At 35.9% G+C, this 22451-nt stretch overlaps 1 non-coding gene across 1 annotated transcript; it reads right to left on the bottom strand.

Annotated features, from left to right (window-relative positions):
* Positions 1-8681: 8681 nt before the first annotated feature.
* Positions 8682-8788, bottom strand: LOC121066708. Its single transcript, XR_005817928.1, has one exon. It is a non-coding gene; the product is annotated as a U6 spliceosomal RNA (small nuclear RNA).
* Between the last annotated feature and the right edge of the window lie 13663 nt (positions 8789-22451).

Below are 22451 nucleotides of genomic sequence, written 5' to 3'. Positions count from 1 at the left end.
TATTCATTCATAATTGCATGTATTTTTTCCCATTTATGGTTGTGCTGTTGTTCATAGCTGGCGTGTGTTTTATTCTTTGGCTAATATCTGTTTATCTGTTGCTCTTATGCTGGCTCATTGTTGATGAGATTTTCTTTCTCCCTTTCTTGTGGCCTATTTTCAGTGCAACATGCACTTGTTAAAAATTTACATATTTAGCAATTCTTATATTGCATAAATATTTATGAGTCAAATCATCAAAAATGCTGTGGGCTTACAGAAAGAACATATGAAGGGGTGCTTTTTGCCAGTATCCTTACCATTCAGGCCAATTAATGCCAGAGAAGTGAAGAAAATGTGGAAGTTCTTCAAGCATTTCATTGTCTGGAACTGGGGAGCCTCAAAGACCCGAATAAGCTGAGGCCAACTTTTGCAATACCTAACTGGAGAATATATATTTTTCTTTCTAGGATTTCCCAAGGTTTCCTACTTGATTTTTTTTTTTAATTATCTATGAAAAGGAAGAACATAATGAACCTGCAGAATTAGTCTTGTGAACAGATTATGCTGTGGGAAAGAGAAATGCAAATTCTTTCTAAGAAATATACTACTTTCCAAAATAAGAAATAGTGAATATTATGCAGCTATATAGAGCTTAGCGACATGGTTTAATGGTGGACTTGGCAGTCCTGTGTTAAAGGTTGGCCTAGATGATCTTAGGAGTCTTTTCCAACCTAAATGATTCTATGATTTTATGATTCTAGTTCAAATTATTGGAGATGTCTAAGAACTGAATCCAAATTGCCCCTTCCCAAAGTAGTATCATAATTATAGATTACGTTTTGGTGTATGGGACACTACCATTCCCTTTTCTTAGATGCAGTTCCACTTTTCATGGAATACATGAATATTTTTGCCAAAGGTCAAACTCTATAACCTAATCAATAAGACATTTACCTAACTGGACATCTGAACTTCATGTCCTGCTTTAAAGAGGTAGTGAAGTATTCCTGAAAAAAAAATTCAACAAAATATATGGAAAGTATCCCAACTCCATATTACTCAAAAGCGTTCCAATTTAAGCTAAGAGGGTGGACATAAAAGATGTCTTCCACAACCTGAGTGAGTTTCCAAGCTACTAGACTAGTAGGTAAAATCCAGTAACTGATATAAAGCTGATGAAGTTCTAATAAAGTCTTCATTTCCTTTGCCTTTCCTTCTACTGAAATTGGGTGAAATAAAATGTGCAATCCTCACCTTAAATAAAACCTATTTTCTGTATAAGGCTAGTAAATATATATATATACTTTCTTTACAGTAGAAACATCCCCTTCCTGCCCAGAATTCTTCACTTATGAGCTCACTCTCACAGAAAACTATATCCATCCTGTAGTCCTAGTTAGAGGGACCAGAACTGAGTTTGGTTCAGCAATTGTCAAAGAGAGAGAGTTTTATAGATTGCTACTGCTCTTTGTCTCCACAATGGTTAGGTTGTGTTCTTTGATGGTTAACAGCACATCAAACAACAGGTTTGACATGTTATACTCAGCATTCTGTCTATTTCTTCTGCTCATTTTCACTCCTTTACTGCTCTCTCATGCTGCAGTCACATTTCTCATACAGCCCAATCTACATGACTGTGAACACAACGTATTTTCATGTGCAGTAGTACACACTGATGCTGTGTCAGCTCTAAGCCCAAAAAAACAAGCATTAGAATATTAATTTATTTAGACATGTTTCTGACCATTATTTCACAAGAAGAACATACAATGAAATAGCATACTCAGCTGAGAAGGGATTCCAGACAAAATGGGTATGCAACAGTCTACACCAAAAATTGAGTACTGAGTTGAGACAAATTTTTATTATTACTATTATTAATATTTTTTGTTTTGTTTTGTTTTCATTTTTGTTTTATTTTTCATTTTTGGAAGGAAAAGATAGGTAGAGAACTGAAAAAAAAAACAACTTATCACATCTGTGTTGCTCTTCCTTCTGTGTTCCTAGTGAAAGAAATTGAATGTCCCAGTACTATTTGTGGTGCTCAGGGCTCAGAGCTACTTTTTTATTCTTGTTCTGTGCTTCCTACTCACTGCCACTTTAGATGTTAATTCTGTACAATTTTTTAATAAAAAAAATCGTGTTCTCTATCAAACATAGCTGTTCAATACTGAATGCGCAAATTCAAAGAAATGAGTTAAATACCTTTTCGTCTCTCTAAAAGAGATGACTGTTAAATTGGCAGTGATAGAATGATGGCATATCATACGCATACATTTATTCAGTGGAAAGATCTGGCATACCATTTGGTGAGAAAGTAACTACAATCTATGTTAACACAATATGCATGGTATACCACTGATTGAACGCTGAGTTGTGTTTGATGTCAGTCATTTCTGGATTTTTTTCCCCTTTACTGACTGCTTATATTACCAAACTGTTGGGGAGACAATAAAATAAAATAAAAATAAAAATAAAAAGATGATGGCAAGGATTTATTTATTAATTTATTTGACTGTTTTGTGGTTCTTTTCTTCAGATTACCTAATTGAAGTCAGGGAGAAACAGTGCTGTTAACAGTGGCAATAAGTTAAGTAGTACTGAAAAATTTTCTCTGGAAATTTTAAGAAAAAAAAAAAAAAAGCATTCCTAAAAAGATATTGCCCCAGTGGAGGAGGCATTCCCACTGTGAGGCACTCTAATACCTTTTGTTTCCCAAGCACGATATGTGGCAAGGGCTTGTAGCTAGGGCACATTGCAATAATTCTTTGTATCCTGGGACCAAGGCTGAAGGAGTAAATTTCAAGCTTTTTTTTTTTTTTTTTTTTTTTTTACAGTGAATATGCTTTTAAAATAAATAAAAAAAAAAATTAAATGATGGAGAAAAAAAATATCACCAAAACCCAAAGCATCTGTCAGTTTATTTCAACTGGGTTCATACATATTTGTAACAGATGGGAACGTTTAATACTATGTACCTTTTCAAGTTTTATATTGCTTAGACCAGCCAAGTCTCTTTAGAGATTTCAAGGTTATAGTTACTTTCTTAAGTATTATCAATACCTTCGTGGCTAACTGACTCTCAGGGGATGTGCTGAGAGTAAATGTAGTAAAAGCTATGCATAGTGATCACTGAGCTAGTGGCATGGTTTATGGTAATATGCACAAAAAAAAAAAAATCTGGTAATACTGGATTTTTTTTGTCCCTACATATAGATTTTTTTTTCCTCTAATTTTTTTTTTTTTTTTTTTTTTTTTTAGAAAATCATCCTTTGGAAACTAGGAAACTGTCTGAAACTCTGTACAAAATTCTTATTTCTTTATGTACTGTCAATAATGTGACTTTTAAGCAACCAGCCCCAACCTCCTACCACTTGGAAGGTCCTTCAAGAATCCCTGGCCCATTGTTGGTTTTCCCATATAATAATATTTCTTGCATATCACCAAATTCCACATTCCTTAAGAGGATCTTACGGGACACAGCCACCTTTCTGTCTTTTTTTTTTTTTTTTTCCCTGTAACTAGGCATTTTTCCAAATATCTAGCATCTAGCAATTTTTTATTTTTTATTTTTATTTTTTTTAACTTCCTGGAAAACAGCTACTGATGACATGTGCATATTTTCATAACACTGTTGAACATTTGTAGAACATACAGCAACACCAAATGTACTTTTGCACTTTCTTTTCACATATCATATAGCTCATCTATCCTGTGCAGAGAATCAGAGAATAGAAGTCCCAGTGCTGTGTCCAGGACAACCAAAATAAAATTCTTGAAATAAAATTCATAAGATAGGTTTGCTTCCTTTTCAACAATTAAAAATTACAAAGTCTTAAGTGCACACGAACCATCATTTGTGTAGTGTATGAATATGTATTTGAATTTCATTTGCTGTTGTGTCTGTAAAAGTGGTGGTATTTCTTATTACCCACAAAATAAAGGCCCACAAAGTTTACTGAAAGGCAGCACAAGAATCTATTTGTATCAACTTTATAAATTCAGATGATTTAGATAATAAAAGACTTCCTTCAGCTGATCAGTTAGTAGACAGAAATGGATCTGAAAAGGCTCATTATGAAAAAATCCCTTTAGCACAATATAACGTCAATACCAATGAAATATTATTATCAAAGATCTACATTTCAAATAGTAACATCTCTTTGTGCTACACTTATAAAATACAGTAGCAACAACTATTATGATTTTTTAAAATATTATTTCCATACATTTCTTTTTTTATTTGTGATAACATTCTGCCTGACCCCTGTGTTTGGAATTCTATCACATTTCCTCTTGAAATTTGTAATAATCTAGGATGGCTTTTTGAGCAAGGAACCTAACAATTGACTGTGTAAATTCATAGCTCACTTACCTGTAAGTAAGTTTTAGGACAAGCCACAGAAAAGTAGGTGTATTTGCAAACAGTAGAACAATGTTGGTTCTTTTGTGTTTTGAGAAGTATGGATATGTCAATAGTGGTTGATCAGTATGTTATCGATTCCGATTACTTCACTTATTCAGAAGAAAACAGCTAAAATGAAGAAAATCAAAAGCAGATAAAATAATAATAATAATAAAGCCTTTTACTTCATTCAGTACCTCTATTTGTGCAAAGTGATGATAAAAATTGTCAATTTCAGTGTGGATGGGCACACAAATCATGATGACTTCATAGGCTACAAAGTGGTTGTCTGGCATTTTCCTTGTTTTTCAAAAATAATGATGGGGGTAACATAGGTGAGGGGGTAACATAGATATTATATTTGAAATTTTTGGTTATATCTGGATTTTATCCAACCATTCTTGTCAAAAGCTTGATTGTCTCAGCTAGTGCTCATCTAATTTAACCACAGTGTTAAAACTGTCAGTGGTACCCTTTGTGCAGTAATTGAATGGTGTTAAGGAGCTTCATGACCTTTGAAAATGCCAGCTCCCAACCAGGACCTGATGTAAAGTCTTTGCCCGCACACACATCCTTGTACAAGAAGTAACTGTTGCAGCTGTCACACTCAATTTTTTCTAATGTCAAACTCAGTTTGTTTTGTGTTTGGCATATTGAATTCTGTGCATACTGATAGATGACAAGTCTTTTACTTATTTTATTTAATGTTTTTTAGACAATCAAAACCATAGTACTGAAAAACTTTTTTTTTTTTTTTTTTCCTAGATGGTGAAGGATAATGTCTTATTTCTGACTACCTCCTAAGGTTTATGTATTGGTGGTCATCCCCTGAAATGTCTGAGAGTTTCCACTTCCTATTAGAATGTTACTTCACCTGTAGAATTTTCAGTATTTATTTCACAACATGTAATAGAATAGGTTACCTGTTTCCTACAATGGTTTAAATTTTTGTTATAATGAAATTCAAGAGGGCTTTTTTTATAGTGCAGAGGTGTTACAGTGAAAAAGGTATCTATCCAATCCCATTTTATTAGTATCATCTCCATATGATTCTCTGCATTACATACATTAATGCTTCCACTCAGAGAGTAAAAAAAAAAAAAAAAAAAAAAAAAAAAAGTTAAGAAAGAATATGTGGCACAGATAAAAGGAGGTGGTATTGTGCACCAGATTCTGAGCTCAGTCAGAATTTTTTTAGCTAGTTCTCAGGAAGAGTGAAGAAGGAGTCAATGCCTATTCTTAAACATCTGATTCCTCTGGCAAACATTATAATTCACCCTTAAGAAAGAATGAAAGCAAATGTGCATTTAACAACTATATACATTAACAAGAGAAAGCTTCTGGCAGCAGAAGAGAGAGACTGGAATGGAGACAGAAATATATACAAACAGAGCTATAAGAACAGAGCTAGAGAAGAGCTACTCTTTTTCAAAATTATGTACATTATATATATATAACTATATTATATATATATAGGTCTAGCTTCTGCATCACAAATAGTGAAAATAATATTAATTAAAATCAAATTTAATTTCATTTTTCTAGTTTGTTGTTTGTTTTCTAGTTGAAACGATGAAATGATTTATTAACAATATTTCAAATCTATTTTCTTGCCAGGTCAGTAGATAATATTTGCACACAAGCATATCTTATCAGATTTTGGGTATTCAAAACAGATTCTCCCTCAGTCTCTTCACATGGACCTAAGTTATATTACCTAAAGTACTTTCATTCAGCTGAGAGGAGAGATCATAACCTTAGAATTAAGCCAATAGTTTGAAAATATTTCAAAGCCAGATGGTGGTGCATTATCAATTCATGCAAAAGAGCCAGAATTGGAATGAATACTTCATCGTGAACACCTTGTCATATGGGTTTAGGACACTTCCCCTGGAAAGCAGGAACTATGGGCTCAGATTCCCTGAGGAGAGGAGATAAGTTTCTGAGCTTTTGAGTAGATAGGAAAGAATGTCACAGAATTATCAGTTCGTTGCAAAGATCAAAGTATGGAGAAGAAATGTTTTTTTCTTGAAAATTATTATTCAGTAATTTTTTTTCCATACCTGTGATGAATGTTGGGACTACTGAAAACTTCTTTTCCAGAAATTGATTGTGTTTATGATTTCAGGAGTTTGTTTCATCATCTGATTTTGAAATGTTTGGTGATTTCTATTAGGAAAAACTCTAAAGCAGATCAGTACTAACATTTTTACATCAGGAATGAAATAGAGTATAAAACATTTTACTATAAAATAAAATACTAAATACAATCTCCTTCTAAAACCCTATATATTTGATAACCCAAGTGCAATTCATTGTGCAATTCATTGTAAAAGTAGATAAGGACGAGGAACTTTTCCCTTTCTTCTCCAACCTATTAGCTAAAATACTTGATGTGTGTGATGTTCAGCATTCTTAAATTCTTAAACTTAGGTCAAAGTCTTAAACTGAGGTCAAATAGGACCTCAGTTTGTCTTATGACCATGACCTAGAATTTCAACAGCATTTCACAAATCTCCAAAATACATTATAATCTATGTAAAAGTTTCTATTTTTTTTCCACCATACCTCTCATATATCTGTTCAATTCTAATCTTGAAAACTACAGTTCTTATGTATTCTTACTATCATATTGTTTTTTGTCTGTTTTGTCTAAGACTATTTTTGTCTAAAAAGATTATTATTCACTCTTTAAAAATAAATAGATTTGTGTTTACCTTTCTTCCTTATTGACAGAGGTTGAGTCTTTGAATTATATTACCCATCAATGATTTATCCATGTTCATCTAAATTTTACTGACAGCAGTATTGTTTCTTAAAAGTATTAACAACGTATATTGAGCTGTTCTGCAGACTGTCTTAAACAGAAATCATGAAGTCCTTTTCATCTTGAACAAAACCAACAAAGACTGCAAAGCATTTAGAGAAATGCTTTCAAGTCAAGAAACTATGTGACCTTTATCTAAGCAATCCATGCCACACTAGCAGTAACAGGTTTCTTTAGGCAAGCAGGTTTTTGGCTGAGATTTCTATTATGTTGTCCTCGGCTGGGTTAGATATGCCTGATTAAAGTTTCCTTGAGGAACCAACTCATACATCTTCTAACTTCCACACATATTTTCTACATTACCTGGATGTTAGATATAGGTACAAATGTCATCTATATTTATCTGATCAGTTTCAAGCTAAATGACAACCTTTTTTTTTTTTTTTTTTTTTTAATTCTTATTATTTTGTCAGACTGACACTATACAGCCACATATCAGAGTATCTTAGTCATGATGTAAAAAAGTGTGTTATTCTGTGGTCAAAAGAAGGGAGAACTAACTCTGGAACTCTGGAATTGTACACCATCCAAGAAAGTTGTTTGGCCCCAGATGGAAACTGAATCCTTCGTAATCAACACCTCCTCATTTCTTACACTTGTATTTTTCATTATGCAACAAGGGTGTGGAAGAACCTTGCTAGCAGAGGTCTTCTACTGTACTAAATATGTGTTCGAAATAAAGCCAACACACAAAGAGCTCAGGAACTGGAAAAAAATAAAAAAATAAAAATTGTTCAGCTAAAATCAGGGCAAATCTGAAGCACCATCAACACATGCAGGGTACAGAGCAGAGAGAGGGGGAATGATGCAAGGTCACTCACAGGCAGAAAGGCAAGGAGAAGAGACCTGGCTCTGAGGTTTTATTTATTGCATTTTCTGGCAAGGAAACTGCACATATGATGTACATAGAGGCTTGTGGTCTGTATTGATCTCACAGATAGGTAGGTGTACCAAAACCATCTATTACTATCACAGAATCACAGAATCATCTAGGTTGGAAGAGACCTCCAAGACCACCTAGTCCAACCTCTGACCTAACACTAACAAGTCCTCCACTAAACCATATCACTAAGCTCTACAACTAAACATCTAAATTTTAAAGACTTCCAGGGATGGTGACTCAACCACTTCCCTGGGCAGCCCATTCCAATGCCTAACAACCCTTTCCGTAAAGAATTTCCTCCTAATATCCAACCTAAACCTCCCCTGGCGCAACTTTAGCCCATTCCCCCTCATCTTATCACTGGGCACATGGGAGAATAGACCAATTCCCACCTCATTACAGGCTCCTTTAAGGTACCTGTAGAGAGTGATAAGGTTGCCCCGAGCCTCCTCTTCTCCAGGCTGAACAACCCCAGCTCCCTCAGCCACTCCTCATAAGACTTGTTCTCCAGAACCCTCACCGGCTTTGTTGCCCTTCTCTGGACTCGCTCAAGCACCTCGATGTCCTTCTTGTAGTGAGGGGCCCAAAATATGGAACACTTCATGAATTTGCATGTCATCCTTGCGCAGGGGCCATACTAATCTTCTCTGTATCGTTCCAATTTTAGTATATGTGCTGCCAAAGTGAGCACAAATGATAGCATGCGTCCTAACTTTTCCCCTGGATTCTAGTACCTGATATTCCCCTAGATATTTCCCTAGTTTCTTCATTATAGCCGTCAGGGCTCAAGAACAAATAAAAGCTTAAATCTCCACTGCAGGACTTGAACACTGAGAATATAATTTTGTTCATGTATTCTGACCTATTATGAACAAAATAACCTGTATAATTTTAATATTCTTAAGAACATGAATGTAGCTCAAATCCAGGAGTCCATAATGATGCATATCACTCTTATTTCCAGTAGGCAATTCTTTGAAATTATTTTATTTCACTTATGAAAAGCCAAAGAGAAAGTTAGCAGTTTTATACACAAAAATGTAAAATTGCAATATGAAAATCAGTGGTCCAAGGTACAGTAAAGTTTTTCATGGGTTAAAATCATTTTCTGTGCATTAACAAAACAAATCTGTGAATTAACAGTGCAGCAAAAATTATTTAAATCTGTGACTGTACAGGCCTGATCAAAAATCCACTAAAGTCAATCTAAAGGCACCAATTGACCTGAGTGGGTTTTGGGTTAGTCCCATTGTTTATATAGGTAATGCTCAAATAGTTTTGCTGCTAGTCTTTTGAAGGGTACTTTGCCTGTTATTTATCACAAAAGTTGATATATTAAAATTACTAGTTTCTGACATGGTAATTTAGTCTGTAAGATTTTATGAACAGTAAAATGTTGTATCACTGCTAATTCTTCACAAATGTCACATTTCAGTGTAAGATTTGCCTGGAATATAGTGCAAATGATGCTTTCTGGGCCTGAATTATTTCAATGTAAGATTTGGGCATTTAGTAAATCATAGAACTTAATTCTGCTTCTGTAGTTTTGCAAAAATGCTATTGTATTTCCTACAGCAGTGCTTGATTTCTTGTGTGCTGTACATTAAGCAACATCTCTGGGAAAAAGAAATATATATAGTATATATTTCTAAGGAAAGACTTTTATATTTCAGAGCATTTTAGAAATAAATTTGCATTCCCATATCACCTTAGTGACCATTTTCTGTAAAACACACTTGACAATCAAGAATGCCCTCTGAACACAGTCACATTGCACTGCTAGTGGTCTGAGAGCCACAGTGCTGAGTGGAAGTACAAATTACCTTTTTTAAGGGATTGTCCCTGTGGAGTTCATAGATAAACATCATACCACTGAGGATTTCTTCAGAGGTGACTGCTGAGGCAAACCTGCTATTGAAGATTTAGTTTCACTGAACTTGAATTTCCCTGATATATTGTTTCTTCCTCACAAGTTTAGAGTGGTACAATTTTACACCGATTCATACTTCAATCCCTGACTTACAGACCTGATCTAGATTTAAATGGTTCAAAATAAAATAAAATGAAAAACAAAACAAAACAAAATAAATAAAATAAAATAAAATAAAACAAAATAAAATAAAATTTGTGGCCTCCTATCAGTACGTCAGGAAGTAGTATTAAACCCACTAAATGCAAGCTGTGTAATACTCAAATGGTGCTGGTTCTGGGGATCAAAGTCACATTAACTTGTGTAAGAATAATGGCTAGTATTAGGCTCCCTACTCCTGCTTTTTTTTTTTTTTTTTTCAGTGGGGTTATGGGAAAAAATAAAAAGAAAAAGAAATTCCAAAGTAACACCTCTAAACAGGACAGGGAAAAAACCTTCCTCAATGACAAATGACACACAGTATAATTGCCTCATGGTGCACATTTAAAATTCTAGATGAAACAGACATTTTTGAATAATAAAGGACAAGTTTCTAACATTTATTGTACACTTTTTACACTTTTCCCGTAAAGTGTTTTTCCAGCATAAGGCAGCAATCCTGAGCAGGATACTAAGTAATTGTAACAGTTGAGCATCGTATAAATCATTGCAAAATGAGCAATTCTTGGCTGCCTCAGCAAAGTGTATTTCAAAATGGAGTTCCATACAATGGTTTGCACATCTGAGATCAAAACAATTCTTCCAACTCTACCTTGAAACAGACAGTTTCTTAAAACTCTCATCCATCCCTGAACAAACTAAAGGCCAATGTTAATCTGGCTTAATGAATATGAGATGCAGATGTAGCAGAAAAATAAACCAAGTGCACTAAAACAGGGACTGTAACTGTTTCAGAATAAGAAAATGTCACCAAGTTAAAATCATTAGTCACCCATCTGGTTATTATACCTTCAAATCTGTTAAAAATACATATAGATGGGCTGACTACAGTGATGATAAAGATGATTCTATTCTTTCCTTACCTTATCATCACCATGTTTACTATATCTGACCTTACACTCTCTGCTGAGAATTAATCTCGCTTCACTACAGAAAGTCATTTGGGGCCACTGATCTTCACAAAAGAGTGTTAATCAACAGCAAAGGTATACCACATTTATCAGTGTTCACATTGCACCGCAGAAAACATAGTCAGCCATTTGTGGTGTTATTTGTTGTTGTTGTTGCTGTTGGTTGTTTGTTTGTTTTATCAGTTACTTATTTGTATGTATTTTTCTGCGCACTTAAGACATGAAGTTTTAGGAGTTCTGAGCAAAATCATATTGTTTTGTTTTGGAATGACATAAGGTTGGCTGAATTAGTATAATTAGTAGCATCCAACTCAAATTCCTAATTTATTTTGCATAGTCCATTATGGAGGAGGGTCACAATCAAGTTGTATTGCAGTTCTAAGGCATAACAATATTTGACAGAAAGCAACAAAGGATACACAAGGTTTGACTGAAAGTAGCTAAGAAACATAAAACTCATGTTTTTTGAACTTTCTTGGAAGTCTGGAAATTGCTTGGTTTCTGTAAAGGTAACAGAAGATGAATGTTTGTATACATACTCAAAGTGCAAACCTTCTTATACTGATGTGCTTATGGTTGGTAGCTGGCATATTAGTGTGAAAACACTGTCCAACATCCAAGCCAATTTCTTCACAAACAGCTACACTGAGCAAGAAGAGGTAATACCGTCACTCATAATATTAATTTTCTGGTATAGAGAAACTGCTCATTATGTTTGAACAGAGCTCACCATATATTTAGAAGATTTTGCTGCTATAATGGGGGAGACGAGGAAGAGGATCAGGTAAGAGAGAGAACAGGGAAGAAGATAGAGGTAGGGAAGAAAATAAATAAATAAAAAAGCTGTCTCTCCCTCCCTCTCTCTCCATTAAAATGAAAAAAAAAAAAAAAAAAAAAGGAAAGGAAAGGAAAGGAAAGGAAAGGAAAGGAAAGGAAAGGAAAGGAAAGGAAAGGAAAGGAAAGGAAAGGAAAGGAAAGGAAAGGAAAGGAAAGGAAAGGAAAGGAAAGGAAAGGAAAGGAAAGGAAAGGAAAGGAAAGGAAAGGAAAGGAAAGGAAAGGAAAGGAAAGGAAAGGAAAGGAAAGGAAAGGAAAGGAAAGGAAGAAAAAAATAACTTCCAACACAGGTACTAATTAGTGTAAAGTCATGTCCATAATGTTAATCTACCTCAAAGCCTTACTTTGAAGGATGAACATGCAAAATTAAATGATACTGGTAGTCATCCATTTAAAACTTTATTTCTCTTTTAAACTTTTTTTTTTCTTAACATTTAAACTCACAAGTGTAGTTCCTGATTTTGAAATAAACAGTTTCAGATTGAAAATACTCTCTTGGAAGGCTGCCTGATGAAAAACACCAGCAGAATGGTATAGGTCAACACAAGTATGACCTATATTCAAACTGTGACTTAGAGATAAGTAGATCTTATCTCCCCTTACAATCTTAAGCAGCAGAGAGAAATCCAGCAAACTGGCTTCCTGGCTTTCCTATTTTAACTGAAAATAATTGTAAGAAAATCCAGAAATCTATAGCAATAACAGATGAATACACAACATTCCCAGTAAATACTCTACCCATTATTCAGAAAATGATTTCTCTTTCTGGAAAAGCCAGTCAAGTCAAAGTGTCTATACACCATTTTATATGCACACACAGAAGCAAATGCACACATGCACACTTCAGAGAGTAGATACAGGGTTATGGACAGTGCTTTGGATCTTTCTTTATCCTGAATTTAAAGTACAAATGGGAGCGAGCTAGAAAGCTCTTCCAGCCATGGCTTTATCTCAAGTGACAAGTGATATATATAAAACCTGTTAAGTAGGTTTCATTATGTTGAGGTGTTTTCTATTTCTTGCCAAAAATCATAATCTACTATATTTCTGCTACTTTTTTGTAACCAGTTCTTATTATTTATTCTAATGAATAAATGTATCTTTGTTAGTGTTTTATTTGAAGGCAGTTATAAATTTCCTGAAATATATATATTATACATTAAATATTGCACAACTCTGAGATTATGGAATTATCCATATATCAGCACCAAAAAAAATATTCCCCCTAATTTGAAAAGTAAATTAGATACTTTTTATTTATTTATTTATTTTGAGTTGGAAGGGGAAGAATAAAAGTATCCCAGTTTGTCAATTCTTTAAATGATTTTTATTCCTTCCATAAAGAATGAATAATATATCTTGACTGAATTAAAAATAATAATAATAAAAAAAAAATAAACAAAAAGAGGAAAAAAATGCTCACTAAAAGTGTTGGCAGCAAATTTACAGGAATGTACCAGAGAATATTATAGCTTCTGTAATAGTCTGTTTAACACGCACCACTGAATGTCAGCAATAAAATTCCTTTTGTCATTTACCACTACACTGGTCCCATGCAGTCTGAAGGATCTTTATGTGAACGCATAATTGGTAAAGGGGATTAGAAGAAAGACCTTTTGTTTTATTAGGTAGTTTTGTTAACTATAGCATAGAAAAAAAAAAAAAAAAAAAAAAAAAGATTTTGATACCTGGAAGTCTAAGGTCTCAATAGAATAGGATTTCTGTAGTTATATGAAAAACAGCTGAAAAGAATATGCATCTTTTAGTTGAAAATAGATACATCACCCTAAAATGGAGAAAAATAAGATATAATATCATTAATTATTTGTTTACAGAAAACCTTCAAAATCAGTTTGAAAGAACCAAAACAAAGAACATTCAAAAAAAAAAAAAAGGGGGTGGGGGTGGGGAAGGAGGACGTGGAATGGAAGAGAAAAGACACATTAAGGACATGTATTTCCAAGCCTTTAGAAATGTATTCAATTGCTTATGGTGAAAACTAACTTTATGATACTGGTAGGAGTATAAAGCTGGGACATAGAAGTCATAACTGCAAATGTCAACCTTTAACCTTCTCAGCTGAAATGACTTCAGTGTAAGTATTCACTTGACTGATGCATAACCTGAAAGCTAAATGGGTTGAGATCATTCCGGCTCTGATGACCTAAAAGGGACATGCAGGTTTTGCTTCAACACTCATTTATTAGTAAAGCATTTTAATACACACGAAACTGTGGGTACTGAAATCTTCATCTCAAAAAGAATTTTTAAAATTCCCCAAGCTGGATGAGTTTCTATGGCTCATTTACTCTGCTCCCTAGTTCTGTGCGAAGAGAGACAAATAGGCAGAATTCATGCAGAACTGTGCTGTGCTATCAAGGAAAAAGTGACTCCCTGGGACAGGCAGAATACTTTCCTTTATGGTTTTAAAAGCCAAATGCATTTTTACAGTCAGTAAAGATCCCCTGCCATAGCATAGCCCCCATTAACCCCTCTACTTGGCAGAACACATGAGTGGGGGAGGAGGGCCTGGAGGGAAGATCAGAGTATGACCTAAAGCAAGTGAGATCATCTGCTTTCTTATCTGAGACTGTTCTGGTGTTGGCTTCATATGTTACTGATGCTTCTGGCTGCATTAAATTATACTGTTTGTTCCCTAACCTCTTAAGTGAAGCCAGTGGAATTAAGAGGCTGAGAAATGGATTCGTGGCAGCAGAGAGAAACCTTAGTTTATGGGTGCAAGCCTGCAGGAACTCTGGTGTTATGGTGTCATATTCTGAGTAGCACCAATGTAGGGGCACCTGAGACCCCATACTAAAAGTCACCTACACATGTAACACATTTCTCCTGGGAGAGCATTTTTTTTTCTTTTTAAACAGTCTTTCAGGAACCAGTAGTGCAATTCTTATTCTAGAGGTCCAGCTGTATGTGAGCTGTATGTGAGCCCAGTTTTGATACAGGTTAAGCTTAGGTAACTTTGGCTCAGCCTTTTGAGGAACTGCTAAATTGTTAGAAAGAGCTGTGAAAAAGATCAGAGATATCAAGATAAGAAAGGTAAGACTGCAGAAAGACTGATTTGAGACAGCGATAGCAGTACAAGGATTTAACAGGATGGAACACTGACATAAGGAGGTATTAAAATCCTAAGGAAAAAAAGAAAAAAAAAAAACAACAGGGTTGTTATAAAATGGCATCTCTGCAGTACTGAGGATGAGCCCATTCCAAGCAGTAGTGGAAGTTGACCCTTACTATTGGATTGATGATTGTTTGGACAGCAAAGACTCATCTTTAATATTAATGACTCCTGTAATAGCTCATTATCTCTAACTATCTGTTCTATGATTTTAGCCATTAAATAATCACTCTGCAATTTAAGCTATGTATGTCCTGGTTGCAGAGGCACTTTGCTCACGTTAAATGTCTTCTGAGCAAAATGACTCAGAGAGGAAGTGTTACAGTGGTCTTACATAAGTCTAAGTTGACATAGCAAAGAGCAATGTCTATTCTGCCTTGGGACATTTAGTTTAGACATTAAGAGAAAAGTTCTGCCTTCCATACTGGAACACTGATGAAGTGCTGGAACAGGCTATGCATAGAAGCTGCAGGATGTATTTTGAAGTTGACTGCTGCCTACCAACTTGCAGATCAGAATGAAAGCTTGGTAATGACACCGTTGGAACTAACCACTCCTGATCTGAAGCTCTTCTTCCAGCAGGCAGGATTTCACAGCATGTATATTAGATTTAGTCTTTCCATTCCACCCTCTTTTTTTATAATAGCGTCCTTCATGCCTTAATCCTTTCTGACTTTATTCTGTCCTTCCAAATCAAATAATGATACTAGAAGGTTGGCTTCAAAGCATACTGATTTCTAAACTGTTTTCTCAACACAGAAGCTTCACCTGAATGTCACAAACATTGTAACTCTGCAGTTAAGAAAATTTGTATTTGTTTACTTATTTGAAACTTGCTTGACAATAGTGAAAGCTATATATATATATGCACTGTGATCTTCTTTAAAATGGCAGCAGAAGAAAAAAATAAATAAAATTTAAAATTAAAAAAACAGCATTCTAGAATATTTATCATTCACAAGTCTGTCACAGAATTGAACATGTGAGCTTGATTCTGAAAGGCCTGACCTACAACATCAAGAGGCACAAATTTTCAAGGAGATCACCCCACAGGGTAATAATACTGTTGTAAAGCCTACTCTCTACGATATCATTGATAACAAACAGAAACCAACTTTATTAATTTTAAACACTTCTCAATAGTTTGAACACTACATTGTTAGCAACCTTTCCAGAATATTTTATGTTGCATTTTTCTCTCCCAAATTACATGTGATTGACACTGTGATGCCTAATCCACCAGGTCTCAGACTGTTGATTTGAATTAAGAGTGAATTATGGAGAGACAATGGTTAACAGGATGCCAGTCTGTCATATTTTCAGTAAGAAACAATTAACATTTTTTCCCCCTAGTATTATATATCTTCCCTTTTGGAATTTCTCCAGTAACTGAGGGAATATTATGAGAAAAAATTCTTCCAGACGTGATTCACAATTCATAAGAAAGGTTTTCATACACTAATATCAAGTTAACTTTTATTACCATCACAATCATCTTTGGCCCAGAACAATAAACTGAATGGTCACTAGCACAATCCTTTTTTCTTTACAGTAGTTCAAATGCTCAAGTGCTCAGCAAGAGTTAAAAAGACCCAGTTTTCATATTGTTATGAAATTTCAATATCATGCATCCCCTTGATTCAAAATAAATCCAGCCAGTAAGAATAAAGAATATCTAAAATCACAATTTCTTATGAAATATTAAACAGATAAAACAAGTTATAGAACTGTAAATCACAGTTACCTTTGTGATTCCATTTAAGTTTCAGCCATTCTCTGTTTGACAGAGGGCTTACTAATCTCATTAAATATGATAAGCATGTCACTCACAGGAGCATTTAGATGGTACACATCCTGAAAACCGAGTTTAGACTTCAGGATCAATTTTTAGTCAAACTGGAGTCTCCTTTGGACTGCATTTCACTGACTTTATTGAGTGGAGATTTTACAACAAATACGTTGTAGAACAAACTTATAGCAAGCCAGTTTTAATAAAAAAATGTAGTTTATTATTTTGTGTTGTCCATATATATGCTCTAAGCCTGTTTAAGCAGTAACATAATGTTATTTTTAACAATCAGATTTCCTTCAAAATCCCAGAAGTTCAGTGGTAAATACTAAAGCCAACTTTGTAACTTATTTAACTAAATTTAAAATAGCAATGCGTACAGTTCTCTCATTTGAATCAGTTTCCCATTGTTACTTAAATATTTAACACAAGACTTTTTTTAAAACCATTATATAAATTTCCCCTAAATTCACTGTTCTTCCCCAAATTACATATATATGATATACGTATTTAAGACAGCTGTCTGAGCTCACAAACAAGATCAGAAAGGTTCAGTAAAATTTAGCTACTTAGTTATGGATCTTGATAACTTAGTAAAATCCTGAGCAGGAGGATGACAGAAAACTTTCCCCACTTTCACACACACACACACACTTTGGAAATAAATAAATAAATAAATAAATAAATAGACATAGCTAAGAAACAAGGCAAAATACTCTCAAAAGTTCAATCCAAGATCCATCCCTGAAATTTATGCTTCAGGCTGTGTGAAGAGAATAAATTTCAGCCAAACTCTCACCAGCACACAAAGCAGGGAATGGGTAAAAGAAAGCTCTAGTCACTTCTCATCCCAGAACACAGGGAGTGGCTTAAGCCACTACTTTTGCCTCCATCTGCTCCTGTTGGTGTAATCAGCACTTTGGTGTCATTTACTTGGAGGGAAGGATGGTCAAACAGAGGGCAGGAGAATGAGACAGACTGATACCCTGTACACCTACCCTTCCTTTGGCCTCTTGGAGTATCTTGTGATTCCTGCAGCTGAACACCAGCTGGTCTAGATGACACATTGCAGGTGTTGCCCACTGGATAACCTAGGACTGATCTATGCTTGCAAGGAGCTGACTTTCAGTTGCTACAGCTGAAGTGTCCCTTAAAGTAGGAAGAGTGTTATTGATACAGTAAATGATTTGTGCACAATCTGCAATACAACCCAATACACTGGAGATGAGCTTTTGAACGGAACATCTTACCAGCCTGTGATTACTTGAAAGAGCAAAAATAACCATGTTCATAATAAGAAGTCAAGGGAATTAGTTGTTGGCTCAAGTTAGTTGCTAGAGGATGGAAAGAGTAAAAATGCTTGTGTTAAGTTTACCCTGTGAAGTAGGACTTATCGCTAATAAAGTAATTCTATTCTTTGCCCTATGCACACAGAAATGCTGCTGCAGAACTTAAACAAATATATAAAGCACTTTTCAGCAAATCATGCTAAGAATCAAGAAAAGAAACGTCATGGATGTCCACTTCCATAAATCTTCCCTATGAGGATTCTGGAATATCTAAATCATCTATCAGTCATTCAGTGCAGGATCTTATATCGACGTTATTACACTAGTTCCTAAGTGTTTTTTGTTTGTTTGTTTGTTTGTTTGTTTTTGCTTTTTTTCTCAGATAAATGCTTAACATAAGCACATTTTCATGGTAAGGAACATAAAACTAACCAGAAGGGATAAATTATTTAACAAATGTGGAATTTACATTATAAGCAGGAAGCTTTGTCATCTCTGCAGCTTGGAAGACTACATTGTCTTTGTAGCTAACAGTCCCAGAAGGTAAAACCAACACTCAAGAGCAGAATGACTTAGGATGTGATGAACTCAAATGCTGTCCTACAAGTAATTTTGTTCACTCTTACTAAAAATATTCCATGTCGTGTCCCCTTCTTGATCCTCCCCTCCCCCCCCCTTCCTTTTTTTTTTTTTTGAACATGCATACAACAACCCCCTTCAGTACTGGAGGAAACCAAGGTATGTTTCTGTGCTGAAGTGTGCTGTCTCTTAAGGTACAGGGAGAATAAATGTAAAGATGAAAGAGAGTTACCCCCATTGGGTAAAGTATACAATTAGCAGATGAAGTTGTAAAATGGCTGTTTAAAACTGTTTAAGAATCTGTCAGATTTCAATGCCCAAATTAAGAAATATAAACAAAAAAAAATCAGAAAGAAAATCTACATGAGGAGAGTATTGCAGCAGAGAGAGGAAGAGGTCAACAAAGGAGCATGTTCCTGGGAAAAGAGCTGCCCCCTATGGCTGTGTGCTGCCATCATCCACACTGTTCTTTGACTTCAATCCTCCTGCTCAATGTGTCTCACAGGTGTATTTATAATCCCTGTGGCAGTCTTGTGTTTTGTCCCTGGTGTTAAAGAAACTTGTGCAGGTATAAAAAGGATGTCAACTGCATGTTAAAAAAAAAAAAAAAAAAAAAAAAAAAAAAGGCCAAAAATAAGCAAGGGCTGAAAAGCCTTCAATCCCAAACTGCGGATGGTGCAATGAAGGTGGCTGAATACACAGTCATGCCCTATCAGCCTGCAGAACAAGCATTCCCACCTTCAGCACGCAGATACAAGGATGCTGAGGACACCTGCTTTGCCCTCCCCCTACCCCCCTTCGCCCCTTTTTCCTTATTTATGGTCTCATATGTTCCTAATATACAAACCAAAAGAAAGCAGTATGCAAGACATAGGTGTCATATTTTCTTTAAATTCCTGTAAACCACAGTGGAAATATTTTGATATTTTAATCATATAATTAGAAAAAGAGCCAGAACAACTCTGTTCATTTAATCTGAAGAACTAAAATCCAAAGGACTGATTCAAGCACATTGAGGCATATTGCATGGCAGACACTGTGCACACCAATACTGAGGCTCTTTGAGGTGCTGACTTGCAATAGAAACTCGGTGATGGTCACGGTTTCTGTCTGACAGTCTGTTCAGCACAACATAGTTAGATTAATCCCCATAGAAGACGACATCTCAGCTTCTTTTTCAGAACATTTCATAAAAAATATCTTTTCCCCTTTTAGTTCTACCCTTAATTTTTTGAAACTGTATGGGGTGCAGACATCCATGGGTGCGGATGGGTGGCTGCATTGTTGCTGCATGTGGCGATGCTGGGGCTGCCCCGTGCCAGCCCCAATGGCCCCACCGCAGGGCACGGCTGGACCGAGCAGCCAAGATGGCGGCGCCTCGCCTCAGGGACAGCCTGGGGAAGAGGGCACAGCACTGCCCGGCAGCCAGCAGAAAGAAGGGAAGAAAGGAGGAGAAACAGCCCTGCTGGCACCCACGGGAGAGGAGGAGGGGGGCAGGAGAGGCTCCAGGCACCGGAGCAGAGATCCCTCTGTGGCCCCTGGGCAGGAGGCTGTGCTGGAGCAGGGCATGGTGTGAGGAGGAAGGGGTGGTAGAGAGGGGCTCTCAGGGACTGACCCCAGCCCTGTACCCACTCAGGGGCAGGAAGTGGAGGGGCAGGGGATGAAGGGATTCCCCCCCCCTAAGCCTGGGAAAAAGGGGTAGGGGTGGGAAATATTGTTTTAATTTGTCTTTATTTCTCACTATTCAACTCTATTTTAATTGACAATAAATTTAATCAATTTTCCTTATGTTGGGTCCGTTTTGCCTGTGAATGCCACAGAATGCAATTGCAAACTCCTTTTATCCAGCCTTTTAAGTCCACTGAAACAATGTCAGAATTGCCACAACTAGCCAATAAATACCAGGAGCCACGCAAATGTTAAAAGGCATGGCTGAATTTATAAAAAAAAAAAGAAGAAAAAAAAAACATGAAAGGGAAAACATTACAATTGGCCCAATTCCTGGGAACAGATATTGAACAGCTGTAATTCCTAGGCCCTGCTGATGACTTTTGCTCAGCTGAAGCACTGCCTACATCAGTTCTTAGGAATGATGCAGAAAACAACATTATCTTGTTTGGTTACTGGCCAGTCAGATGACAGGAGAGTTCTCAGGAGGCAGAATGGGAAGCGGATGAGAATATAGCCAAAGAAAAAAGCATGAGTGAAGGGTGAGCACGTAGTCTGAGGCAGTGAGAACAAGGAATGAATGCAATACGAAGGGAACGAGAAAGAAAAGTGTGGGCAAAGTGGTTGGAGAGGTTTTCCCTGAACATTACAGAAGCAGTGTTCCTGTTGACAGTCAGGAATGCTGCATCATGCACATTAGTAGTTGAGTTCCGCAGGGAACAGAAAGTGAAAGGAAAGCCCATCAGTATATCACAGTCCAGACATGACATTTCTGTAACTGAGGGCACACAAGGGAGCAATATTACTGGAAACATATTTCTACTACTTTCAGTATTGAAGGGGCCATATTCCATTTTGTATGTGACTGGTTAAAAAAAGGAGAGGAAGGGAGAACTCTTGAGTTTAAGCTTGGCATGACTTTCAAAATCATCAATGAGATTAGTGCCAAGCTGTCTGACAATACTTTGTGATCACATCCCCCAAAACACATTCTTGAATATATATAACACTTTCAGACAAAATGTTTCCAAGGTTTTCAAGACTGCTACCAAAGAAAACAAAATAATCCTATTAAATGTTTTCTGTCTGCCCTTGTTGTTGTACAGCAAGAAAGTTCTCAAGCAATACCATTTTCTCCAAACTCTGTAATGAGCCATTACCAGCTTTTGTGCAGCTGCCACTGCTGTGACTGGCCTTCGTATGAAAAAGTCATTGACAATTTCTTATTTTACCCTGCACTTCGCAGGGTAAGAGCCTTTACACAGAAAAGATTCTGAAGCTGGTCATCTTAGCTGTCACAGTTCATATTGGAAGCTGGCCTATTTGCAAGAAATGACTACGACATCTGAGGATCCATTACCAGTTTATAGAAACTTTGGGGAGTTAAGATAGCTGAACTCAGGCTTTGACTAAATCAGGAAAAAAAAAAAAAAAAAAAAGGTACAGGGACTGAGGAATTAATTGCTTTAAGTTCTGTTGAGACCTGAAGGTGGAGAATGAGCAGAAAGTGAGTAAGTGAGTGCACTGTAAATCCGAAGTAACTCCAAGTATCTCAGTTAATTCCACACAGTCCTTCACTTTTCAGTATTACTCATCATGCCTTAACCATGCATTTGTTTTACTAGGCTGCTCCCTCCTTGTTATGCAATTGGACAACTGGTAATGTATTTTGAAAGACCTCTTGCCAACTTGCCTTAAGCTTCAAATTAGAAGTGACCCTGTTTTTTATCTACGATGCTCAGGTTTAGCGTTACTGTTCATGTTCACGTTACATTATTTGCATTAGGAGTGATGTCTGTCTTAGTGGAATTAGGGTATCTGATTGTAGAGAGACTGTGCAACAGCAGAGCAAAATTACCATCTGAAAATAAAATACAACTACAATTGGATTTGTGCTTATTATTTTAAAAAGAACATTTCAAGTATCTAAAAGTTACAACTCAGTAGGAATATAGCTTAATTTAAAATGCTAAGGCCCTGACTTGTTGCAGTTACAGCAGCACATCAATTTGGCCTTTTATTTTTAAGAAAAGCAACTGCAGCTCTTGAGGCTTTCAGCAGA

Source organism: Cygnus olor, chromosome 2 (genome assembly GCF_009769625.2).
Source record: "Cygnus olor isolate bCygOlo1 chromosome 2, bCygOlo1.pri.v2, whole genome shotgun sequence".
Lineage (NCBI taxonomy): Eukaryota > Metazoa > Chordata > Aves > Anseriformes > Anatidae > Cygnus > Cygnus olor.
This window is presented reverse-complemented; position numbering and strand designations above follow the sequence as displayed.